The sequence below is a fragment of the Rhinatrema bivittatum genome, chromosome 4, assembly GCF_901001135.1.
Source record: "Rhinatrema bivittatum chromosome 4, aRhiBiv1.1, whole genome shotgun sequence".
NCBI lineage: Eukaryota > Metazoa > Chordata > Amphibia > Gymnophiona > Rhinatrematidae > Rhinatrema > Rhinatrema bivittatum.
Window position 1 is genome coordinate 461,380,640 of NC_042618.1, and position 27,914 is coordinate 461,408,553.

The following is a 27,914-nucleotide window of genomic DNA, read 5'->3' on the forward strand; positions in this document are numbered from 1 at the left end:
GAGAAGGTACAGAGAAGGGCTACCAAAATGATAAGGGGAATGGAACAACTCCCCTAAGAGGAAAGGCTGAAGAGGTTAGGGCTGTTCAGCTTGGAGAAGAGATGGCTGAGGGGGGATATGATAGAGGTCTTTAAGATCATGAGAGGTCTTGAACGAGTAGATGTGACTCAGTTATTTACACTTTCGAATAATAGAAGGACTAGGGGGCATTCCATGAAGTTAGCAAGTAGCACATTTAAGACTAATCGGAGAAAATTCTTTTTCATTCCATGCACAATAAAGCTCTGGAATTTGTTGCCAGAGGATATGGTTAGTGCAGTTAGTGTAGCCTGGTTTATAAAAGGTTTGGATAAGTTCTTTGAGGAGAAGTCCATTAACGGCTATTAATCATGTTTACTTAGGGAATAGCCACTGCTATTAATTGCAACAGTAACACGGGATCTTCTTAGTGTTTGGGTAATTGCCAGGTTCTTGTGGCCTGGTTTGGCCACTGTTGGAAACAGGATGCTGGGCTTGATGGACCTTTGGCCTGACCCAGCATGGCAATTTCTTATGTTCTTATGAGAAGAGGGCTGGAATTTAGCGATGAATGGATAGAAAGACAAAGAAGAGAGACATGGAGAAAAATATGAAAGGGAAAGATCAATGTCTGAGACTGATGAAGAGAAGTATAAGGTCCAGGGTGGGTTTTGAACCTGGCAGTAGGACCTAAAGCTCTGACAGAGAGTTATCCAACTTGTGGGAATGAAGAAAGTAGCTAGTATTGCTGGTTTTCAAATAGGGTGGGTGGAGCAATGTCGAATGATGGTAGTCACTGAGTAGGAAGTAGATCCACCCTGGCAGAGCAGTTCCCTGCTGGCACAACAACATCATTGTTTCTAAGAGGATGGGTTCTGAGCCAGGTCATGCTGAACACGCAGGACTGTGCTGGATTTCCCCCCCTTGCCTGCCCTGTAAAAGAATCCACATTACTGGACTACCTTGCTGTTTTCTTCAACCTGTAAGTTAGGAAACGTGTGTTGTGTTTTGAACCTGTATTGCTTTTCATTAAACTTTATTGGAAGGCGTGACTGTCTCGTGGTATTTAAACTTGACCCTGGCAGATTGTGCCAGCCTACCTGGGGGATCCAGCAGGTGAAAGTTGTTTTGAAATTTATTAGTAGTAGGTAAAAAGGGAAACTAAAAGTCAGCACTTAAAACTCGCCTTTTTTTTTTCCCCCCTTCCTTTTGGTTGCACAGCCAGTAATGTTGATTGAAGAGAGGAACTGCATCCTGGGGTCAATGTAATAAGGGGTGCTAATGTTAGCACAGGTTTTTACTCCCATTTTATCGTGCATTTTTCTGACGTAAGTTAACTCTGGTATATAACAGGGGTTTTAACTCCTAAAAAAAAAATGCACGTTTAAACGGGAGTAAAATCAAGCACTAAGGCTAGTGCAGATGCATGCAGATCCCATGTAAAAGGAAAGCATTAGCTATTCCCCAACAATGCAGAGAGGTGTGTTAAAGGGAAGACAGCTTAAAACACATTTCCTTAATGCTGGAAATTGAATTCCTGGGTCAGAGCAGGAATAAAACTTTAACTCATATTTCTGATGGCCGAGTTATACTATTGCTGTGCCCAGTGTGGTAGGGTCTAGCTGCCTCTACCACACTGGGCACAGCAACAGAATAACTTTGGCCAGCAGAAATGTGAGTTTACTCCCCCGCAGACTCAGGAGTTTAATTCCAAGTGTAAGCTCTTGAGGCAGGCACCGGCACTGTGCATCCAACTTTGGCGACCTGTATAACTGTAGCCCCCCACCCCAGGGAGCTTACCCTTTGTTCAGCTAGCTGGAAGTGCCCACTCCAAAGAGCAAATTCTTGTATCCGAGGCCATTTTGGCAGAGAATGGAGAGTACAATCAAAACATAAGCTCTCAGGGGGTAGGCACCTAGAGCTAGCTTAACAAAGGATAAACTCTCTGGTGGAGTGGGCTGCACATAGGGGATGCTTTACAGAAAACATATTGAGTTATAACATTTCTTACAGGCGATGCCTTAAAATGGGTTAACGTCCTGATGCAGCGGAACCCAAGCACCACATGGAATTCCTTTCTGCTGGATTTTAAAAAGATGCTTTTTTGAACCTCCTCAGAAACATATGGCAGAAGAAGGACCTATTATACACCTGCGATAAGGGACGGTCTCCGTTCTATCCTATGAGGCTCGCTTTTGCCAGTCACAGGTGGCCATGGGATGGGGTGAAGAGCCGCCAAGGCCTGCAAGAAGAAATCAAGGATGAACTGGCCCCATTCCTCCTTGGGAGAATTAACATGTGCATTCAATTCAGTACACGTTTGGGAGAATGCCAAGGAGAAAAAAAAAGAGGGACCCTTCTTACGGAATTCTCCTCCGGGGATACAAAGGGCAGGACGTCTCAGAGCCCCTGCAGATTTGTTCTACACCTTCTTGAGAACCAGCTGCAGGAAATGACAGTCGATGGCCGCAACCAAGATCCCAGTCCCCACCGCCTGCGGGGTGCAGGCTTGGGAAACGTCGTGGCCCAAGGTCCTCAACTGAAGCAAAGTGCCACTCCGAGCAACTGGAGATAAGCAGGACCCAACGAACCTTGGAAAAAATGGGGCAGGAGACAGAATGGATCGCCCGTGCAACACAGAATCAGGTGGCAAAGGCCAGGCAGCAAGATCACCTCAAACAGACTGAACCTAGGGAGCAAGTCCAGAAGGCCTGTATGCAGGCGATGGGGGAGGTCGTGGCACCTCTCGTCTCACAGCTAGAAAAGGTAGGATACTGTAGCTTTGCCTGCCCTATCAAACCTAGACAAGGTGGTCAGATACGTACAGAAAGACTTGTGGGCCTCTAGGAGGGCCCAGCAGAGGCCGGGGTGCTCGCAGGCAGACCTCAAGATTCGGTGTTCGTAGGAGGAGCCTTTGCAGCTACGAGGAAAGAGCGCCAGAAAAAGGCTGCCCGTGCTGGTAAAAAAGCAGCAGCAAGAAGGCGGGCTCCAAGGATAGAATTGCTCCGGCAATCCTCTGATCAGTACACTGACACGGAGACAGAAGAAGCTCTGTCAGATCCTGTTCCACCAAACATTAACCGTGTGAGAAGGATGGCAGGGCCGCCATGACTGACCAGGGAGGACTCCTATAAATGAGAGCTTCTGACTTTTCTTTTTATATGTCTATGTCTGTGTGCCTCTTGTGTTAGGAAGGCAGGGTGAGGGGAGTCACAGGCTGCTGAATCATGAAGTCTGGTTAAAAAAAAAAAACGGGATGGCCTATTGGGGCCCAAAGGTCCCCCTTTTGGAGAGGGGATGTCCATGGCAGGTTTTGAACCCTTTGGCGCTGGAAATGTGGACCGGAGCTCTGGCAGAGAGCTATCTGGTTTGTGGGAAGTGAGGGAGTACCTGGTAATGTTAGAAGAGAATTCACATTGCTGGCCTACCTTGTTGTTTTCTGTAAGTCAGGAAACCCGTGTTATTTTTTTTTAACCTGTGTTGATTTTCACTAAGCCTTACTGGAATGCGTGACTGTTGCGTGCCTTAACAGAAGAAGACAGGAGAGAGAAGAAATGGAACTGGAAAGGAGACCTTGGAAATAACTTTGGACAAAACAGAAAACGTTTTATTTTCAGTTTTTAGAGCGTGGAATATGCCATTTTGGAAATGTCCATTACTTATTTCTTTCCATTTTGGTCAGTACAGGAGAAATGCCTTTCTTGGAACAATATTTGTTGGCATTTTGCTGGCTAACTAACAACTTATCTGGCTAAATGACACATTTTCAAAATTTTCCCCACTGGCTGAGGTTTGGCCAGATAACTCATTATCCAGCTAAAATATTGTCACTCTGCTAGCGTATAGTGTCTGTGTAGGGATCTATAGCAGTCTGATTTCTTCTGTTTTTCCCATAGGAGGGGTTATTGTGTTCTAGGGTCTATAGTAATATGTGTAGTGCTGCCCTTTCCCAGGTACAGTTGTTGCTGGTTGAGTCCTGGGAGTTAGGGTTGCAACATAATTTCTGCAAGTCATTTTTTTGGAGAATTTTGTGTTACTTCACAAAGTTTCTGACAGTGGAAGGTGTTTGGCTGTTACTGAGTGATGCCAGAATTTTAATTTTTTTTTTTTTTTTTGTATGGTGATTTGTAAAGGGAAATAAATGTCCTAGGTCCATGGTTGGTGGAATTTCAGGGGGTGTGTGTTGCAGAAGTGATGGTGCAGGCTTTATACTGACATTCTGTCCCTTTCTGTGTAGACTTCTAGGCTTTATTCCCATATCCATACAGAAGAGCTGGTTGAATGATGCTATCAGATAATTTTAGTGATAGCTTTACTGGATGGATGAAACTGTCCTGGTTTGTGTTTTTTTTAATTGCATAGAAGGTCCTTAGGAATTTTTCTTATTGTCTTTGATAGCAAATTTAAAGGCAGGACACTGGGTTGGGTGCGATGAGTGAAAATATTTTGAGTGACTGTTACTAAGGTGACATCAGAATTAATATTTTGTTTGTACAGTGAGTTATAAAGGAAAACATAATGTGTGAAAATGTCACTTTGGCTTAGAAGCACGAAGCCTGCGAGGGAGTCGGTTGGACCATAAGATCGAGGGGTTAAGTAGGCACTTAGGGAAGATAAGGCCATCACAGAAAGACTAAATGAATTCTTTGCTTCGATGTTTACTGAGGAGCATGTTGGAGAGATTTTGGTTCCGGAGATGGTTTTCAAGGGTGACGATTCAGATGAACTGAACCAAATCATAGTGAACCTAGAAGATGTGGTAGGCCAGATTGACAAAGTGAAGAGTAGCAAATCACCTGGACCGGATCGTATACACCCCAGGGTTCTGAAAGAAACTAAAACATGAAATTTCATACCTATTACAAGTAATTTCAAACTTATCATTAAAATCATCCATTGTACCTAAATACTGGAAGATGGCCAATGTAACTCCGATATACAGGGTGGCCCATGGAAAAGTAGCCTGCCTGCGTGGCACTGGTATTGGAGGTGGGCTACTTTGCCATGGGCCACCCTGTATAAAAAGGGCTTCAGAGGAGATCTGGGAAACTATGGACCAGTGATCCTGACTTCAGTGCTGAAAAAAATCTTGGAAACAATTATAAAGAATAAAATCCAGAACATATAGATTGACATGGTTTAATGGGACACAGCCAGCATGGATTTACCCAAAGGAAGTCTTGCCTCACAAATCTGCTACCTGTTTTTGAAGGGGTGGTAGATGTGGAATATTTGGATTTTCAGAACATGTTTGACAAAGTCCCTCATGAGAGGATTCTAAGAAAACTAAAAAGTCATGGAATAGGAGGTGATCTCTTTTTCTAGATTGCAAACTGGTTAAAAAACAGGAAACAGAGTAGGATTAAATGGTCTGTTTTCACAGTGGAAAAAGGTAAGCAGTGGAGTGCCTCAAGGATCCGTGCTTGGACCAGTGCTTTTTAATTTATTTATAAATGATCTGGAAAGGGGTATTATGAGTAAGGTGATCAAATTTGCAGATGATACAAAATTATTCAGAGTAGTTAAATCACAAGCAGATTGTTATAAATTGCAGGAGGACCTTGCGAGACTGAAAGATTGGGCATCCATAAAACAGATGAAATATAATGTGGACAAGTGCAAGGTGATGCAGATACTGGGGCAGATTGGCCTATCAGGGGATCGGGGATACCCCGGCCATGCTAGTCACTTGGTCTGCTGAGCGCAGCTGTGACAGAGCCACGCTCAGCAGACCACGTGGTATCTCCTGGGCCGGCCTGGGTGGCGAATCCTCGGGCCGATCTTCATCGGGAATCCGCCGCTGTGCAGATAGGATAAAATAACCCAGGCTGTAGTTACATGATGTTAGGTTCCACATTAGGAGTTACCACCCAGGAAAAAGATCTGGACGTCCCAGTTGATATTACATTGAAATCGTTGGCTCAGTGTGCTGTTGTGGTCAAAAAGGCAAACAGAATATTAGGAATTATTAGGAAGGGAATGACAAATAAAACAGAGGATGTAATAATTCCTCTCTGATGCTCCATGGTTAGATTGCACCTTGAATACTGTGTGCAATTCTGGTTGCCACATCTCAAAAAAGATATAGATGCACTGGAGAAAGTAGAGAGAAGGGTGACCAAATTGATAAGGGGCATGGAACGGCTGCCCTATGAGGAAAGGCTGAAGATGGCAGGGCTGTTCAGCTTGGAGAAAACATGGCTGAGGGGGGATATAATAAAGGTCTACAAGATCATGAAAGGACTTGACTGGGTAAGTGTGAAACAATTATTTACTCTTTCAGATAATACAAGGACTAGAGGGCACTCCATGAAGTAAAGGAAATTCTTTTTCATTCAACATACAATTAAGCTCTGGAACTTGTTGCCAGAGGATGTGGTTAAGGCAGTTAGTGTAGCTGGGTTTAAAAATGGTTTGGATAAGTTCCTGGAGGAGAAGTCCATAAATTGCTATTAATTAATAGGAAATAGTCACTGCTTGTTGTCGGCATTAGTAGCATGGGATCTATCTTTGGGTACTTGTGACTGGGATTGGCCACTGTTGGAAACAGGATACTGGGCCTGATGAACCCTTGGTCTGACCCAGTATGGCATGTTCTTATGTTAAGAGAAACATGGGGGTAACCTGCACGGAGAGGCAGTTACTACCTTGGGAATCTTGCAGGGCAGACTAGATGGACCATTTTGGTCTTTTTCTGTCGTCATTACTATGTTACCATGTTCTTATTACCCTCCCTTATTACTTAACTTGCTCCCATTTCTCCCCACCTCCTCCCCTCTCCAGATACGTCTCTCAAGGGATACCCTGGGTCAGAGAAGGAGGCAGGTGGTAGCAGATGAGAAGCACTGCTGCTGCTTTCCTCCTGCTGGTGGGAAGGGGTTTATGCCGGGAAGGGGGTGGAGACAGGAGAATGTAGAACAAGCTAAGCCTCTGCAAACTCTGCCCAGGCAAGACCGAGGGTGTTTCAGTGGCCGGTGCTAGGCCTGTTGATGTAGGTTCTTCTCTTGGCATTCCCGGCGTATTGGGTCACAGCCTAGGAATCCCTACCCCCGAGCGCAGAGCACGAAGGCACCCAGCGGAGCTATTCCTTGCAGAATTGAAGCCGGAAGCTGAGGCGCTCAGGCTCTCTCTCCACCCTGGATTCTAAGGCAGCTGAAATTTTAAAGAAAAAACCAAGATACGGTGCAGGCTATGCATGACAGCTGAGGCTAAGATTTGGTTCGCTTGTGCCCATAACTAACACTGCCCCTAAAGAAAAGGGACATTTATAATCACCTGCGGATGTGTCCTGGATGTTACGCTTGCCGGTTGTGGGGGCCCACCCGCGAACGTCATCACTCACCCCCCCTAACGTTGCTGGCTCCACTGCACGGCATGCGCGCCACCTGACGCTGAACGCTGCCACTTTGATCTGGCTCCCCCTAAGCGTGTGCATGCCAGATCGCCGGCTTCTTAAAGGGCCCACTGCAAGAAAAGCCCTGCGGCGCCCTGAAATGACATCACTGGTCCTTCCTACTTAAGCAAACCCAGAACAGCTCTACAAGGCTTCAGCAACAAGTCTCCTGATGTGCCTTGCTTACGAGTGTGTGTGGCCTTGTTCTCTCTTGTTCCTGTACTCCTATGTTCCAATGTTCCTGCCTTGTTCCTATCTCCTGCCTCATTACGGAGTCCCTGCCATGCCGTACCCTCGCCTTCCCTAATCCTCATCCTCCTCGCCCTGCCCTTATTCTGTCTTGTCCTGTCCTATCTTCCCTCGGCCTGATTTCCCGGATTCTGATCTCACTCTGGACCTTGACCATTCTCATTTGCTGCCTGGACCTGACCCTTGCTTTGGTCTTGACCTCGCCTTGTCTGCTGCCTGCCCCGACCTCCGGCCTGCCTACTGGTTCTTGCTGCCCACTGCCTGCCCTGACATTTGCCTGGCTTTGCACTCTTGTTCTTGCCCTTGGGGCCCGTCTAAGACCTGCCGGCTGCCAGAACCAGCGGGGGAGGCGGCTGGAATAGGCGAAGCTCCAGACAGTCCTGCTACAGGGGGTGTTCGCCAGCTGACGGAGTGGGCCTAGCGGGTTTGCCTGCCAGGTTGCGCCAACCACTCCTCATCACCAGATCCGTTACACTGGATATCTGTGAATTAATCAGCCGGAGTGGATCTGGTTCCCGGGAAGAGCAGATCATGTGATGCTTGCAAGAAAAACTGATTTGCCTTTCAGGAATCCTGAAATTTCTTCTTTCTGTATCCCACTGCTAACTCTAACGTGACCCCCATAACACTTGGCATTCAACAGGCCAAAGATATTCTGTGCAAGAGAAAATTAAGACAAAATGTATTATGTTCTTGATCCTTCACCAAATCATATGATTTTCCTTAAAAGCCTACAGGTGTCTCACCCAACTGTTAAATCTAATCTCCATAGCTAGGGACTGGTACCCCTACATCATGAGGTCTGTTCTCAAAAATGAGAAGGTCAGATTGTATGGGAAGCAATGTCAGATACAATAACTAGTCTGTCTTTGGTTTGTTTGTTTGTACTAGAGAATGTGCTGAAGAAATAATGTACATCACATTGTCAGTAATGTGTGAATTTGTCCTGCTCTTACCTGTTTTGAAGTGAGAAGATTTCTTGCTAGTAATTATTTTCCCCTATCAGCCTTATATAGGCAAGAGGGAGAGATTTCTGTTCTCAGTCAATAGGTGGCTATCAGGGATTCTACTTTGAGAGGGATTTCTCCTGCTATGTGGTTATGGAAAAACTATTGAAAATAGGTCTCCACGAGTGTCGGCAACTGCGTTCTCCTATTTAAAGCCTTTAGTGGAATTCACTCTGTATGGTATTAGTACATAAGAACATAAGAACATGCCATACTGGGTCAGACCAAGGGTCCATCATGCCCAGCATCCTGTTCCCAACAGAGGCCAAACCAGGCTATAAGTACCTGGCAAGTACCCAAAAACTAAGTCTATCCCATGCTACTGATGCTAGTAATAGCAGTGGCTATTTTCTAAGTCAACTTGATTAATAGCAGTTAATGGACTTCTCCTCCAAGAACTTATCCAAACCTTTTTTAAACCCAGCTATTCTAATGCACTAACCACATCCCCTGGCAACAAATTCCACAGCTTAATTGTGCACTGAGTGAAAAAGAACTTTCTCCGATTATTTTATTTATTTATTTATTTATAATTTTTATATACCGACATTCTTGTATCAAATACAAATCATACCGGTTTACATTAAAACAGAATATGCGGAAAATATATTTCCTTTGTCTAATACATTGAACAATTATAACAAAAACTGTTAACAAAAGATAAAGATAAAAAAAAGTTGGAAAACAGTTAATTAAGAGAATAATAATAATAATAAAGGAATTTAAAAAGTAACACGAAGGGGTGCACAAAGGGGAGAGCTCTTTGATTAGTCTTAAATGTGCCCCATGCTAACTTCATGGAGTGCCCCCTAGTCCTTCTATTATCCGAAAGGGTAAATAACCGATTCAGACCTCTCATGATTTTATAGACCTCTATCTTATCCCCTCACAGCCATCTCTTCTTCAAGCTGAACAGCCCTAACCTCTTTAGTCTTTCCTCATAGTTCAGCAGCCACACCGGGCCAGGAGAAATCACAATTCTTTGTAGGTCGGGGTGCCTTTTTATTGACGCAGCAGAAAAATTATCCAAAGATGGTGTACACAGCCTTTCAAGATATCACACCTGTGAGGAAGCTGATGGGTCTCTGTTTTGATCCTCGCAGGTTGTTTGGCTTCAGTTTCTTTTCGTTGAGCTGATGAAAATCCTTCCAGGTAAGTAAGTACTGAGAGAAGATGTGCATGCCCTCTGGATCACTAAGATCCTCACCTAGGGCCTCAATAACAATTCAGGCGACCAAAGAAATCAAAAGAATGGATACCCAGCAACGATTCTTTTTCGGGAGCAGCACTTGTCCTGTGGAACTCTCTCCCAGAAGAGCTCTGCTGAATGCATGGCTGCTCCCGCTTCAGGAAGCAAGTAAAAGGCTGGCTCTACTGCCAGACCTTCAATACCAAACCTGTAACTTCCTCCACCTTAGAAAGCGTGAATTCAACCAAACTGTCATAAACTGCAGGGCACCAATTTGTCAATGCCCTGACCGTGCTGCTGCAACGCATTGTTTTGCAGAGATGTTTGTGTGTTTATGTAAAGTCTAAGCATTATTGTCCACTTTAAGTTAATTATTACTGTTTCCTAGTTCAATTCTGTACCCTTCTGCTCACTCTTTTGTTGTTAAGCTGTTGATTTATGTACTAGATCAGTCCTTAAGATACCAGTCTTTAATGTGTCTTATTCTATTGTTAAGCTGCTACTGTTATCCTGTTTTTTTTTAATTGTTTACTTAAACAACCACAACCCATACGGAGGTGAAACATGATCCCAGTGGATTATTCATTATTAATTTTATACTTTTACATGCAACAGACATTGAGCTCCTTTCTAAACAATGAAAGTCTCCCAGCGTGTCCAGCTTAGCAGATATATCTCCCATCCCCCCCATCTCTACCCTTCCAGTCTAAAGAATAACGGGCGCCAACTTCAGACCCAGCACTTTAACATACAGCAAAGCAAATTAGGCTGTTCCAACTTCTGGGCTCCCAAAGTCTAGACATAAAAGCTAATAGTAACCCTTCAATCATCCCTCGTCCCTAGATAATCCCAATATCTGGAACAGGTTACATCATACAGCTGCAAATTACGCTTCAATAAACAAGTAAGCTTCTCCACCTGTGCAGCTTCATGGCTCTGCCTGCCCTAGCATTCCAGAGTGGAGATGTTTTTCCACATAGTAGCAACAATGAATCGACCCACATGCATGAGTTGATCCGCCAAGAGATGTTTAAATGTAGCCAAGCAAGTGGTTCCGCAACATCCCAAGAGACATAATGTGGGCGGTAGCTGAAGATCAGTTCCCAAAAAGGTCCTGATCTCTCTCTACCCACCTTTCCCAAAATTGCTTCACATGCGGACAGGACCACCACAGTTGCAAGAAAGTACCATCTTGTCCACAGCCCTTCCAACATAATCTCGAGCCCCCGGGAGAAAATTTGCAGTAAAACACCGGGAATCTGTATGCTCTGTGGAGAAGCTTAACCATCAGTTCTACTCGTCAACTACAAACAGATATCCTGTGCACCTTCCTCCAAAAGCCCCTCCAATCTGTATGATCTAGGTTTAAGGATAGATCTGTGTTCCAGAGCTGTATAGGTCTTCATGGGGGTTCACTATTTAATTGGCAGCTTTATAACACTTTACATAATTTAGAAATATCTTTCACTGCAGGGTCTTCTCTTGCAAAGACTTTTTCTAATGGGTTAAGAATCCTCGGCTCCCCTCCCCTCCTCTGTACCTCTCCAGTTCCACCACTGAAGCCCTGTATAACAGAATGGATTCCTCCCAGACTGCGAACTCATCTCTGAGATCATAAAAGGACTTCCTCCCACAGTTGCCCCACGAATTTTAAGCCTTCCTCCCACCACTCAGTCGCCTCCTTATGATGCACGAAAGCAGTGGCCCAGAAACTGCATGGAATCCGAGTGAGTGCTGTGGGTAACTGCCATGACATGCCTAGCTCCCTATGTAGCCGTTTCCAACCCACATAGTATTAGAAATGTGTGAGCTCATTCCCCTAGCTCTCTTGACACCCACCATCTGATCTGGTTTATGTAATAGCAAGGGAAGATCTATACCCCCTCATTAATTTTTCTTCTAGAGCAGAGGTTCCCAAACCTGTCCTGTGGGACCACCAACTAGTCGGGTTTTCAGGAAATTCACAGTGAATATGCATGCAATAAAATTTGAATACTATGGAGGCAATGCATGCAAATTTATCTCATGCATATTCATTGTGGATAGCCTGAATACTCAACTGGCTGGGATTCCTCCAGGACAGGTTTGGGAACCACTGTTCTAGAGGATACCAGGAGATTTCTGTATGCATTCAAGTTAGCGCTCCCACTAGAGCTGCCTCCCAGTAGTAGGTTTTTACGTTCGGGAGTGCTATGCTTCCCTTCTCCTTTGGTCTCCACAAGCTACTCATTTTTATGCAGTCAGACTTGTTCCCCCAAATAAACTTAGACAGCATCTCATTTACATTACTAAAAAAACTATCTGGCAAAAAGCACGGTACATGCTGAAATAAGTATAATAGCCTGGGTAGAATATTAATTTTAATACTCCTATTCTACCCGCTCATGAGAGGACATAATCTCCCCATGTCCTCAAGTCCTTGCGGATACTATCCACTACAGGTGCAAAGTTGCACTTATACAGGCCACTTAAGTACCGGGGTATCCAGACTCCAAGGTATTTAATGCCAAGCATTGAGGGATGGAGGCCACATCTTCAACTCCTATAGGGAACATCTCTGATTTAGTAAGGTTAATCTTATATTTAGAGTACCTACTGTATTCTTCCAGCACTTTTAGCAATTTTGGACATGAGCCCTGGGGATTCATCAAAAACAATAAAACATCAACTGCATATAGCGAAACAATATGCTTGACCACCCCTTTACCATAAATCCCTTCACCCCTGGATTGGCTGTAATTTATTTATTTATTTTAACATTTTTCTATACCGTCGTTTGGCGGGGACCGTCACAACGATTTACATTAAGGCACATAAAAATGATGCTAAAGTATCTTAAGTTACATAGGTGCCATTTAAGGATCGGTAACATAGTTTGTAAATAATATTAATTGGTAAGTGTAATGAGTCATGTCCAATTCTCATTGTAACAGTTTAGGATACTAGATTACCTTTATCATTGTACTTTTACCCTTTATTGCTGAGCTTTAAAGATGAAACTTAAGCTAATTAAAAACTATACACATATTGATTTTGGTTATGAGTTTGTTGTTCAATTGTTTGTTTGTTTGTACCTGCTTTCCCCTGAGTACTATTCTCCTTTCTCTTTTTGATAAGCTAGTTTAAAGAGCCAGGTTTTTAAATTTTTTCTAAAGGGCATGGTGTTCCAAAGTATGGGTCCTGCCAAGGATAGAGCTCTTTCTCTTACTTGTGTTAGTGTTCAATAAAGATATCAGGCCTAAGAGCCCGGATCTACACTATCTCGCCTCTGCTTTTGTATCAGCACTATAGTAGCATTCGTCAAAGTGTGCTCTGATTCTGGAAATCTCTGCAGGTGATTAAAACATAGCCACTAATGCTAGAGCCAGATCCTACAGAAATCACTTATAGAAGTCCAGATGAAAGCCATCTGAATCTGGGCATTTACCTTTTGGTAGCTCTGCTAGTGCCTTATACACTTCTGAAGTAGAGATCGGGGTCACCAGTTTGTTCCTCTGCCTCTCAATGATTTCCAGTAGCTCCACCCTGCATAGGTATTCTGCTATGTCATTCATATTGCACTTCTCCCTATTAGCGTATAATTCTTTGTAAAATTCTTGGTCTTGTTTATCATACGCAAATCATGTGAAATCATACCCATCTTAGTCCTGATGCTGTGAATCAATGTTTGAGCCGTTCTCTTTATGATAGCTCTGGCCAGCATGAAACCCACCTTATTTCCATGTTCATTCATCTTTTGGCATGTAAATTGAAAGGATCTCTCAACCTTGTCCACTTGCAGTTGTTGGAGCTCATCCCTTATGTTTTCTAAGGTCCTATAAAACCCTTTTAAACAGGTGGCTTTGTGCCTTTCTTCCAAGTATCTAATTCAACTCTCCAAGGTTTGTTCTTTGCGCTGTCTCATTTTGTGAATGTGGCTCACAAAGCTTATCTTATTTCTCAGCACTGCTTTCAGAGCTTCCCAAACTACCACTGGACTCTGATCCGCTCCACTGTGAACTTCTTTAAACTCGCTAACCGCCGCAGTAATCATTTCACAGAAGCTATCATGTCTTAATAAGGAAGGATTAAATTGCCAAGTCTTAGTAGACTCCCCTGTCTGCAACAACTTTAGCGGAAGCAAGACAGGACAGTGATCTGAGATGGGACTTGACAGAATATCCAGTTGCCCCACCTTATGTAAAAATTCAACCGCACACACAAAAAAAAAATAGCAATACGGCTGTAGGATTTGTACCTTTGAGAAAAGCAGGTGAAATCCCTTCCAGTCAGATATTGCATGCTCCATAGGTCTAGTAGCCCCATACGATCAACTAATCTTTCAAGCCCTTCCACTAGGCTTTTGGGTTGACACATTCCCAAGGACCTGCCCAAAACAGGGTCCAGGCAGGCATTCCAGTCTCCCCCTATAATTTAGGGAATGGACAAAAATTCTTCCAGTATCTTGACCAGTTGGCTGTAGTACTCCCTTTGCCCTGTATTGGGGCCATATATATTTGCCAACACAAATTCCTTCCCATATATCTATCACTCCAGAGCTGCAAAGTGATCAACCAATTGTTTATTGAGCTTCAAAAGGAAGACCTTGTGCACCAAAACACATACCCCTCTACTTCTGGTATTGTACGAGAAGTAAAATACCTGCCTGACGCATTCCCTTTTGAGCTTATCATGCTCTACAGCAGCATTTCCAACCCTCTCCTGGAGGCACACCTAAGCACTCTGGCTTTCAGGACATCCATAATGAATATGCATGAGTTAGATTTGCATACATTGGAGACCCAGGGAATGCCAATCTATCTTATGCATGTTCATTGTGGCAATCCAGAAACCCTGATGGGCTAGGTGTGCCCCCAGGAAAGGCTTGGGAAACACTGCTGTACAGCATTCAAATTGGTTTCCTGGAGAAGAGCTACCATCACCCTGTTTTTCTTTAAGTAATCTAGAATCCTTTGAGATTTAATCAGCATCCCTAAGCCCCGCACGTTGAAGGACATAAACATGATCTCCTATCTAGACATCACCAATCATGTTATAGACATAAGTGTGTTCTCCATTCGGTTGCGTCTCATCTCTGCATTGTTTCACCTCCTTATCTCCTACCCCAAAACCTCATCCTCCCTTAATAACAACTAACTCCCAGCCAACCCTTCCTCCCAAACACGGCCACCGTGTACCTCTTTTCCTCTCTAAAACCACCATCCCCCATCTCTAAGACCAATTTACCCCTCCATCCCCAATAAAAAAACAGCAAACTCACAGCATCTAACGCAACCTGAATGACATACAATTACCTTCCCTCCCCCTCCTCTTCTTGTACAGCCAGCTTGCGCCACCCAGGGACCTGTCATTAACCAACCCCCAGCAGTGCTCGAACTCCTCAATGAGTCCAGACTGTAATGATCTAGTCTATCAGCTTAGCAGCAGCGAAGCTCCATATCCAACTTCCCAGGGATATCACATGTCCATTCAATGGCCAGCAGTCCTAATAGTACTTGGATCGGATTTGCTGCCACCATATGTAAACATCTCTTATAGAACCCTCACTACCATCCTCTAATCTTGGGGATAATGTGACAGAGACAAGGAAAACCCCCCCATACAAAAAAAAACCCCAGTATGCACCCCCTCCCTTTCCCTTTTAAAGCCATAACTACCCATCTTTAGCCTAGTACTCCCTCATGAACCCAAAGCCGCACCACCCCCCACCACCACAGTGCACCAACCCATCTTAACTTCCCCCCCACACACACACACACACTATGTTATGACACCCCCCCTTCATTGCCCTACATGCATGGGGGGGGGCCTTTTTCCTACATGGGTAGCAGAAGAAAAGGAAAGAAGAAGAAAAAAAATAGGACATGTTTAAAGGATATCAGACGACTGAGCTGTTGGCTGCCCCATGTCGTGGGTTCCTGTTCAATTTTGCAGTTGCGTTCTCTGCTCAGCTATGACAACTCCCGTCTTCCAGCCTCCTGCAGGGTCCGCAATTGCTCCAATGCTATAGCCACATCAGGTCAGCCACCAGGCTTGCTGCCATTTCTGCCTTTGCCAGAACACATCATCTTGGTTAGGGAGCCCTCACTCGCTGTTATGGCTTTGTAATAATGTGAATCCTGGGCCAAGATGAGCGATGTCTCCGCCCACAGGGAGGAGTCCTGTGAGCCTCACCGTTGGTGGGCGTGGTCTTAGCAACGTAGGACACAGCTGTAATGGAGACTTTATTAAGAGGAGAGATAAGCATAGCCCGCAGAGTGGTAATGTAAATAAACACAGTTCTTGAGCAATAGATATGCCCAGGGTGGCACCACTGGAATGAAGGTCTAGTAGTGGCCTGCAGTGCGGGGTACACCAGGAGGTTCCTATAGGTGGGTGGAGATTACCTCAGAAGTGCAGAACCGGTAGTGGCCCGCAGCGCGGGGTATGCCGAGGATGACTGAACTGATGATGAAGCTGTAGGTAAGATCTGAGGTGCAGGAACCCGGATGTAGATCTTGTAGAAGCGGCTATACCTGCAGCTCAGGATATGCAGGAATAGTAATGGCTGAAGAGGAACGGTAGTGGCCCGAGGCACGGGGCACACCGTAGTAGCTTCAGTAAGGCTGGTATCGAAAAGTACTCACAAGGGAAGTTCCAGGAGAGAGTTCCAGACAGGAAGGCCCTCCGAGGAGCGGATAGCCAGGAACGCGGAAGGGCCTCCGAGGAACAGGTACCCAGAGCGTCCGAACACCAAGAGGAGACACTGGAACTGGAGACCCAAGAATGGAGTGGATTCAGCAATGAGAAAAACGTACAATGGGACTGACGCTGAAAAGTGCTCATTTTAAGAGTTGGGGGGAGGGTGGGGAAAGGAATAAGCCTTGCAGAATTTATTGTGTACTTTTGTTTCCGTGAACATTTTTTTTTTTTTTTTTTGGAGGGATGGAATTCTTTCCTGATGTTGCAGGGAATTAAATCCTCAGCCAAAAGATGCCCTTTTTTTCAAAATTGTGTAAGCATTTGCCCCAATCTCAAATCTGACCTTTGGTGTGAGTGAGAACGCTATATTGAACTTTCCCGAGTGGTGCTTTGTAAATACCGATAAATTCACGTTCTTGTGTAGTTTCGCCAGTTGATGCAGCAAACTCCGATAAACAAGGCCTTTCGGTGTCAATGTAATCTCTTGCTGTCCATGTTTGCTAAGAGGATCTCTCTTCTAAATCATCAGATTTTCTAAAGGCAGTGTCGAGACAGACTTGGAAATGCTAAGGATGCAGCTGCTGCTATTTTCAGTGCATGTGTGGGGAACAATATTCCTTGCTATTTACTCAGGTTTGCAAATATCTAAAAGGGCAAAAGATGACAGCATTCAGAAGAGGTAAAAATAGAGTTGGTTTCTGTCTTCCAGAAAAGGATAACGTGTTGGTGTAGCCACCTTGCAAAAACTTGAATCTCTCCACAACTTGTGATAATTTAACCCTCTTGAGTTTTAGTGTGTCCCATGTTTTGTTTTCATGGTCAATCTGTTCTCTATAGAAACATATTTGTCAGTCCATCCCTGGCATTAAAGCTTTATGGAGTCCGGAGAGCTGCACTCTTCCTGATTATATGTCACAAAAAAGCTTCTCTTTCCTTGAGGTTCATATCAGTATTTCTCATCAAGCTGCCGATCAAAAGCCATTTCAGGGAAGATCCAAGATGGTAGAATTATGAGAAATCGTACCGTTTGGAGGTCTGACTTTCTCCCCCTAAAGATTTCCTCTGTGCTGTACTGCAGTGGGGAAACAAAAGGTAAAGTTAGGAGCGCGCCCCCAAAGATTCCTTCAAGACCAAAAAGATTCCTGTCCCGAACGTCTGCTCTGCTGGAGGGTTTCGTTGCTTCAGGAGAGATGGGAGTGGCCCTGCAGCTGGACGCCATGACATCGCTGGCAGTTCCTTCGCTCCTGAAGGAGGAAGCTCTACCCTTGCCTGGGTCTGAGACCTCAGGGATTGCATCGAGTGTGAGGATATCCGGGGGACTGACCCACCTCTCACCCTGTGAGAGTTGTGAGCTGTGGGGGGCTCGGTGATGGAGGCTCCGCAGGAGAATAGTGGAGACCCTGAGGGAAGATTCTATGCAACCCCCATCAGCCACTGGATCAAGTCTCACTGGAGTAAACTCTGCTGATTCCTCAGCCAAAAGATGCCCTTTTTTTTCAAAATTGTGTAAGCATTTGCCCCAATTCCAGTTTGCTGCCTACAGATTTTCCATCAGGCCTGTTCTTCCCAAATAGCCTCTCTGGAACAGGCAGTATCTTATTTAGTTGTATTAACATTGGACACTTATAAGCCGTGTGACAAGGCGGCTTGTCCATGCCCTGTCTGGGACTGCTGCCCAATAGCCCGAAATGTTCACAACTGCATTCAAATGCACTGAATCAGCCTCTTACAACTCAGGGCAATCAGTTTCTACAGAAAACAGCCATGTCTTAAGCATACATTCTGGTCCTATTCCCCATAACAGACTCCCTTGCCTCTTGGTAATGAAGGCTCTATCTGCACTGTGGTCCTGTATGACCAGCCCTTGCTCCTCAGCCACACTGCCCCCTACCAGCACCTTTCTGTGAGCACTTCCCAGAATATAGCTTGCCACTCTAAGGCCAGCCCTGAGCTGTGGGTTCTACCAGATTCCTTCAGGCTCCTTTGCCTCTCAATAATGGTGGCTCTGTTCTCACCATGGTCCTGCCTGATCAGCCATAGCTCCTCTGGCCGCATGACCTTTCTGGTCCTGCCTTCCTCAGCGTCTGTCCTGTTCCTCGTTTTCTCAGGGCCTTTGTTTCTCTGGAAAGCCCTTGGTAATCAGACACAGCTGTATACAATCATTTCACACCCCCAGGGCTCAATCTGGGCTCCCCCCCCCCTCCCCGTCCCCTTCAGGGACTACAGTACCCAGAAGACTGCTCTGCTTTCTTCTTTCACATTATCTCTCAACAAGTGCACCCTCTCTTCCTGCACAGCAACACCTATAGCTCTGGATGGTTACCCTTTGTGCATCTCTGGGATAGGGTTGCCAACTGGCTCCAGATTTTCAGGACAGATTGATCCAGTCCTGGTTTTACCCCAATGCATGCTAGAACTTATTCTGATTTCCCTAAAATAAGCAAGACTATAAGCACCTGCATGCAGGAAGTAAAACCATTACTAGATCAACCTGTCTTAAAAATCTGGAGCCAGTAGGCAACTGTTGGATTAATGATCCAAAAAAAAAAAACCTTCCCAGCCTAATTGCAGCTGTTGGAGGATCTGGCAAGTTTAAACATCTCCATCGAGCAACTGCCAATTTCTTTTTCTCATTATTTAATCCCAACTAGTTATTCTACTTAAAAAAATACAAACTTCATCTATAATTGTATTTTTTAGAGATAAAAATTCTACATGGCTATGGTTCAGTTGCTCTGTCCATCTGATCTGCCCCTTAGCCCCTGGGGCTCATCTCTAATATCTTTTATTAACAGGCATGTAACCAATCAATGCTTCATTCCCTGATGACAAGAATTCTTATATTACATCATTATTCTTATTGTCAGATAATTGGTCCAATCACAATCCTAGGTTAGGGTCTGCTGCCAATCATTTACTATCCCTTTGTAACCGGGTCCAAATAGAGAAACAACACCCATTTTTCATACATACTAGGTGTCATCAATTACATCATGCTAGGTGTCAGTTGCAAAGTCTGATGCAACATTGCACAATCCATCATTCAAGTCAGCACATAGCCCGCTCCATATTTTGACTACATTTTTCCCAAAGTCTAACAGTACATTCACTTCTTGAGATAACAGCAACTCTACAACAGCAACTCTGCTAAGCTCTACAAAATCTAAAATGTTTCTTTTTTTTTATGTATCCATTGTGCTTTTCCATATAGCCAATCCATCAAATATAGAGACCTTTAAGATCAAAGAAAAAGGTATTTTTTACTCAAATTCCACACAACCCTACTCTGTGATACAGACCAATGATATGGCTTTGACAAACCAGACAGAAAAAAACAGGCAACTAGAGCAGTGAGTTAATCACTTATCTACTATCCTTGTGGGATTGGTGCACCATATGATGGACAACTTTAAAAAGCTATTGCTAAACACCTGAAGTTTCCAGAATTTTTCATAGCACTTTGCTTGATCTGTTAAGGAGATTTCTCCTGCAAGAGCTGAAGCTCTCATCTGAAGCCCTATTGCCCTTCAGTTGGGCTTACTTTTAACCATTTGGCCCTCGGGGAGAAGGCCATTTGTCAGTTGACAGTTTTGATGTGACAGGTCTTCAGTTGAGGAGGAAGTAAATAGGGGGACACTCTATCACCTTTGTGTTCCCCCAGGATTGGGACTCCACCATGCATCTATTTTTCTGCAATAGGCAAACATTATTTCTCGGCCAAAATGTATGGTTATTTCCAGATTTGTCAGAAAGTATATAAAGGCATAGGAAGAATGTCTTACAATGCGCCAGGAAGCTATTGCTCTTGGCACACATGTGTTGTGTTTCCTATGTAAATGTATGCTAAAGCTGAAAGATGTGAAATGTGTGCTTTCTTACCCATCCCAACAATAGTTTCTTTTGGATTCTAAAAGGCTGGATATGTCTTGAGTAAATAAAGGTTGAACGGAACCTGAGAGAACCAGAGTAATGCCTGTAAGGAATTGATGCAATGTCTCTTCTTGTTTTAATCATTTTATTTTTTTTCTTATTCATTGTATAATTCTCTATGCACACAAATTTTCCCTTGGATCTCCTCAGTTTGTGGAATTGTAAAACAATCGTGGTCCAGTATGATTATGATATTGTTTAATTTCTTTGAAATTTCTGGAGTGGCCTTTGTTTTCTAACATGATCATGTGTCATGCTTATTTTGTGTTAAAATGCATAAATAATAATTTTTTTTTTAAAAGCCATTTAAAATAAAAGTTGCTTTGCTAAGGTTAAAAGCCTAGAAGGAGTTAATCCATATCTTTAAAATGTCTTTTATGAGTTCTCATCAGGTATGTGTATTTGTATTTATTGCTTAATTATGTTTGCTGGGAGGTTACCCCACCTTGAATGACAGATAAGTCAGGCTATAAATTGTTTTAAATAAAAAAAAAATATGGGAAGATGATGAGATCACTTCAGAACTGAGGACAATTTATGATTCTTCGCATATAAGATGTTTAATTCCTCTTCCCAGGCTTCTGAACCTTGGTTCTCCCAGCCATTCTTCCTTCCTTCCTCCCCCCCCCCCCCCAAAAAAAAGCCTTTTAGAATCCAAAAACCCACTCCCCTAAAGCTCATCTTTCTCTCTTCCATCCAGAATAAAACTGTACTGTTTCCAGCCCCTTCTCCTTGCAAGAAGGAGAGCCCTTGCCTTTGCATTTCCTGCTCCTCTCGTGGTTCTGTCACGGTTCTGACCTGCCTTCTCCAGAAGTCCTTTGTTGGTGCGCTGGCTGTAGGGACTGAATACGATGATGGTAACCGGAACTGAAGTCTTCAGTTTGGTGTTACTGCTCACAGGTTTCAAACTGGTGTTAATTCAGCCACTCTTTTTTTTTTTTTGTGCTTGTGGCTGATGACAGATTGCAGTTGGATGCTCCGCTGCTGTCAATGGGAAGCCAGATGACAAGCTTCCTGGACTTCATTATGAATGATGAAGAGGGGGGAGAAGCCTTTTGCAGTGTTGATTGCTGCCAGAGTGGTTCTCGCTGCAATAAATACTTCATGCGGTAAAACATAACTGTGTCCATCTCCTCTCTGAGTAGGAAGCAAACATTTTCTTTTGCTAAATTAATTGTGTGGAATTTTATTTTTTTCACAGCAAGACCCTACAAGGAAAACATTACAGAAATTAATGGTGCACTACTCTTTTTTTTTCCTTCTGCCTTTCAGAATTTGTCATGACAAAGGACAACAGGAAACAATAACTATTATTCTCTAAACCGCTTTTTAGCTGAGTTTTTTTTTTTCTCTAGGTCAGAGATTCTCAACCCAGTCCTCGGGACACACCTAGTTAGTCAGGTTTCACGATACCCACATGAATATGCATGAGGGAGATTTGCATAACATGGAAGCAGTAAATATAAAGCTCTCTCATGCATATTCATTGTAGATATCCTGAAAACCTGGCCTGTTTGTGACCCTTGAGGACTGGAGTTCACTATCACTGGGCTGCGTGTATCCTGAGGACTGGGTTGAGAACCCCTGCTCTAGAGAATATGGTATGATCCAATGAATCCCTCTAGGTGAGATCCCTAGTGCTAGAATCCAGAATAGGTCTGGACGTGCTCTGAATAGTCAAGGAGCAGAGCAGATCCTGAGGGTGAAGAAGCAGGAGCTGTGGTAGCGGAGGGGTATGTTGGAGCCTGCATACAGCATGGAGCAGGGGAACCCTATGTAGCTCCTGGGATTTCCATGTGGAAGACGTAGTTTAATTTCCAGCCTGGAGAAAGTGTGGAACCCCAGTCACAGAAGTGCCAGTACAGTGAAATGTGCTTCCGGTGAATAAAGAAAGGAAGTGGAGGGCAACCACCGGTGCACAGGAATAGAGGATGCGAGCTGAGCTTATCCTAAAGAAGTGGCTGATACTGGTTGCCCTGAGGCAGCACGCAGGGGACTATTTATTAAAATGCAATAACATGCCAATGTGGGTGAACAAGCGTTGTTAGTAAATAAGCCCCATTAATCTCCATGAGGCCTATTGACAAACACTGCATGTTAACGTGCGTCGGCTCACTAATGCGTTTTGCTAAATAGGCTCCTAAACTAGTACAGCTGGGATGAGAGAAATAATAACTTACAAAAAAAATAATAAAACCCTGCTTTTGGAAGCTAAGGAGTAACATGGGGAGTTGGTACCATTCTCAATGAGGAAATTTAACCTGACACTGGTCGGACCTCTATACAAAAACCAAGACCTAGAAGAACTCGCAGCTTCCTGTCCAAGATCAACCTGTTCCGCTCATTTCCTTCACAAATAAAAAAGTCAGGGCCCCCCCCAGTCTCACATGTCTGCAGCTGCTGGGACTCTGTTGCAGTTCAATATTTGGGTGGATTCTTGAGTACGGTAGCAGATGACCACGCCCACGGGGAGGAGCCTCGCGAGGAGCCACAGTACTGGGCTAGACTCAGGACGCACAGACACAGAGTTAGTTCTTTATTAAACAGCTGGTAGTGTACCACCAGAGGTGGCAGCAATGAAGTAGTCTGGATGCAGCAGTCTCAGGACCCTCGGCAGAGGGGACCCTTCGCACCCCGTTAGTAAAGGGGGATTCCGGTGTATGTTTCCCAGCAAGGTGGTACTGTGGATGAGATAGACTGAGAGTTAGATTACTCACTAGATGGTTGCTGTTGGTATGTGATTTCACCAGGTTGAAGAAGTTTGGTAGTGGCACCGAGGCAGGGAGAGCAGGCCCTCGAGGAGCAAGTACCTGATCCCTGTAAGGCACCTGAAATAAAGCAGAAGGCCCCCAAGGAGCGGGTACCCAGGTTAGCAATACCCCGAAGGGCAGAGAGAAAGCTTTCAGCAGCAGCACGGAAGCGGCAGAGTAGCGAGACCAATCGAGTCCTTGCTAACTCAGTGAGAGACAGCAGGAAGGGGTTTAAATACCCCTCCCAGGATGACGTCCAGAGTCTCACACTCTGGACCCTTTAAATCTCCCTTGTGTGGCGTGCACGCACGCTAACAGGCAGCAGGGGCAGAGCCTGAAGTTGGTGGTGTTCCTGCTGCAAGGCAAGGCCTGCAGGCCTGGAGAGGCAATGTGGCACGCTGCGGGCATCTTCAGCGGTCCGTAGCGGGTCGAGAAACGCCGCGACTGGGGAGGTGCGCACAGTCGGTTGTGACTTCTGCTGTCGATGGGCGCAACAGTACCCCCTCTTCAGAGCCCCCCTCAGAGCTGCAGGACGATCTAGATGCCAGTCTTCCTTCACACTCTGGGTATTCAAGAACCAGTCCCCAACTGAGTATGGATGTTTGTCCTTACGTGATGGTTCCGAGGCATCCAGGAAGGTATGGGGCGATGTAGGAGGACTTCCTTCAATACCCTGATGCTGTAAAAGAGCGTGCAGCCTCTGAATCTCTTGTTCCTTATAGTTCAATACGGATAGAAGACCCTCCATGATATGCTCATGTGTCCTCATGAAAATCTCATGTTTAGAGGTCCCGTTTGCTTGTAGGTCCTTCATCTGAATAAAACCCAATCTCACGACGCTTTCCGGGAGAAGGTCCAATCTCGTCTGAGGTGTTTAGGTCTTTCGATGAGAACAAGGTAATGTAGGTAGAGCGATGGCCATGAGTAAGGTTTGTGTCGAACACAAGGATTCAGTACAGGTCTCTGCGCATCGCGGACCCCACTGATTTGGTTCGGCAACAACCAATTGAATTGTGGTTGATGTTGCCGCAGCCATGGTAGTCCCAGGATTACCGGGTTCACAGAGGTAGGTAGGATGAAGAAGGTGATCATCTTGAAGTGGTCCCTTCCCACCTTTAGAAGCAGAGGTTGTGTAACTTGCATAACCTCTCCGGGAAGGAACTCTCCATGAATAGAGGAGAGAAGTATAGGGGGAGTCACTGGAGAAACAGGGAGCCGATACTTGTCCACAAGGTCTTGCTGGATAAAGTTGCTCCCAGAACCGGAGTCTACCAAGGCCTGAATAGACACACTTGAGGACGCTAATTCAAGGGACGCAGGCAGCGTACACATGGAGACGCCCATAGTAAGGCCGAGGGTGATGACTTCTGCCTTTCCCAGACACGAGTTAGACTTCCTCCTTGCCGGTTCAAGAGATAGAACACTGGCAGCTTTCCCTGGCTGGTCTGGATAGGGCGAAGAGGTGGTCATAGTTGCCGAAAGGCGAGTCCGTCCCAATTGCATAGGTTCCTCTGGAGAGGTTGGAGGATCCTCCGGTAGAAAAAGAGGGTCCCTGAATTATTCGCGTCGTCTGGTATGACCCTCCCGTGCCCGTTGTTGGAGTCGGCGATCAATCCTCCCAGTAAGGTTGATGAGTCCTTCGAGGGAGAGAGGGAGTTCCCTGGCCGCTAACTCATCCTTGATTTGGGGCACTAGGCCTTCAAAGAATAAGGTGTTTAAACTAATCCCCTGCCAATTCAACTCCGTGGCTAAGGTACGGGACTCTATGGAGTACTCACTCAGAGGAAGGGATCCTTGTTGAAGACAAATGAGGTCCGAGCCCATAGCGGGTAATCTGCCTGGTTCTTCGAAAACCTATTTGAAGGCTGAGGTGAAGTGTGACAGGTTAGAGAGCAAAGGGTCGAAATGCTCCCATAAGGGGGAGACCCAGGCCAAGACCTTACCATCCAAAAGTGAAAGAATAAAGGTCGTCTTGACTGAGTCATCAGGAAACAATGTCGATTGCAAGGAGAAATGCATCTGGCATTGGTTTAAAAAGCCTTGACAATGCTTCGGATCTCCGGAATAGCGAGGCGGAGTAGGCAGCAAAATCACAGCACGAGCGGAATCCAAAACTGCAGGTGAAGTAGTAGATGAAGAGGGTGGAGTCTCAAAATGTTTCAAAAGGTCCTGTTGGAGGGTCAGGCAGAGGACGTCCACCATAACCATATCCAAGGAGGTTTGAAGACTCTGGATCTTTTGGAGGAGGGCAGGAATAGACTGGAGAACCGCCAAATCTTATAACATGTCAAACAAGCCTATCCTTAACCTCATAACATTTATTTATTTATTTATTTATTTGTGGTTTTTATATACTGGACTTCGTAGGATAACATCAGTTCGGTTTACATTATAACTTCAAAATCAGCAAAACAGAGGCTTTACATAGAACTTATAGGAAAACAGTGAATAAAATAAAATTAAATAAACTATATAATGAACGAGGCTTAAATAGAGAGACTTAAATAGAGGTTGTTGGATAACTGAGATGGTATTGAAAGAAATGGTTGGGGGATGGAGTGGGGGGAAAGAAAGAAAAGGGTAGAGGGGGAATGAAGATGGACGGAATGTATAAAGGGGATAGGGGTTGTATATTGCATATAGAGAGGGGAATGAAGAGTTGAAAGGGTTGCATGGGGGAGGGAAAGGAGGAGTTGCAAAGATTGCAAGGAACTATTTACAATAGATGCATTGGGGAGGAAGTAGCATATATGATTATAAAACTATATACAGAGTGTACATTATTGAAGATATGTAAGTCCAGGCATGAAGTTGAAAATCCAAGATGGTAGCAACTAAGAGAGGGAGTTATCTTATGAGGGATCGTAAAGTTAGAACTGAGGGATCTGTAAGGGGCAGGGACGTGGGAGAGGAGGGGTGGTGAGGGTAGAGGCATTGTGTGGCAGGGAGAGTGTTTTGTTGGCAAAGAAGATTGAAGAGTGAGCAAAATGAGTGAGTTTTGGTGATATGTAATGTTACATTTAGTAAATCACATTGTATATATCATACAAGTATATTATTGTTATAACTAATATCATTTATATGTTTCTCTTACATCTGCTATTCGATATATACTACTACTCGATTGTTCCTTCACTCCTTACCTGCTTTTATCCTCCAAGTTCTAGTAACCCTCATTTTCATTGTAACTTACCTCCCCTCTTAAACGATTAAGTTAATGTTAATTCACCCTTGTTCGATGTAAACCGCTGTGATATGACTTGTGTCATGAACGTCAGTATAGAAAATAAATAAATAAATAAATAAATAAATAAATCGATCGATCGATCTCCTGCTTGGGAGTCCAGGCGAGCGTTCAAGTGGTTGATGGAGGTTGACAGTGCCTCCAGGAATCTCTGTTCCTCCTGACTCTTCTGGGCCAAACCAGGAATGGCCTGCAAGGCGTTGAGCTGAGCCAAATCCATGGAGTTAGCAATCTGTTGCAGTTAAGCAGTGTTTGGGTGGATTCTTGGGTACTGTGGCAGATGACTGCGCCCACGGGGAGGAGCTCCGCGAGGAGCCACAGTACTGGGCTAGACTCAGGATACACAGACACAGAGTTAGTTCTTTTATTAAACGGCTTGTAGTGTACCACCAGAGGTGGCAGCAGTGAGGTAGTCTGGATGCAGCAGTCTCAGGACCCTCGGCAGAGGGGACCCTTCTCACCCTGTTAGTAAAGGGGGATTCTGGTGTAGGTTTCCCAGCAAGGTAGTACTGTGAATGAGATAGACTGAGAGTTAGATTACTCACTTGATGGTTGCTGTTGGTATGCGATTCCACTAGGTTGAAGAAGTTTGGTAGTGGCACCAAGGCAGGGAGAGCAGGCCCTCGAGGAGTGAGAACCTGATCCCTGTAAGGCACCTGAAATAAAGCAGAGGGCCCCCGAGGAGCGGGTACCCAGGTTAGCAATACCCCGAAGGGCAGAGAGAAAGCTTCCAGCGGCAGCACAGAAGCGGCAGAGTAGCGAGACCAATCGATTCCTTGCTAACTCAGTGAGAGACAGCAGGAAGGGGTTTAAATACTATTATTGTTTGGATAGTTGTGGGTGGATCCTTGGGCCGGTGGCTAATGACCACACCCCCGGGGGAAGATCCCGAGAGGGACCACGGGTCAGGCTCAGAGTTGGGAGACAGACACACACTAGTTCTTTTATTAAAAAGTATATTGAACCACCAGAAGTGGCAGTAGTGAGCTGGAAGCGCCCGGCTGGGCTGTAGTCCCTCAGGTACTGGAACAGTGATCCCAGGATGGCTGAGCTGTAGAGAAACTGAATATAGTGAGTAGGCAGGGTATGCAGAGTTCAGGAACAGATCCTTGATGGTAACACTCACACAATAGTCTCTTGAAGCAGCCCAGGAGCTGGAATGGATTAGGCCCTCAAGGAGCGAGTACCTGGTTCCAGGGAAAGCTCTGAGAGAAGGATGGTAACTCACTGGTGTTGTAGACAGCGATGACTTCCTGGCAGAAGTGGTATTCAGAAGCAGGTCCGAGAACGTGGGCCCTCGAGGAGCGAGTACCGGTTCCAGACTGCGACCTGAAAGGCAAAAGAGAAACGCGGCCCCCGAGGAGCGGGTACCCCTGGTAAGTCCGAGGAGGCAGAGTAGCTAGGAGTGCAAGAAAATCTTTCCTTGCTAACTCGATTAGTTAGCTAATTCAGA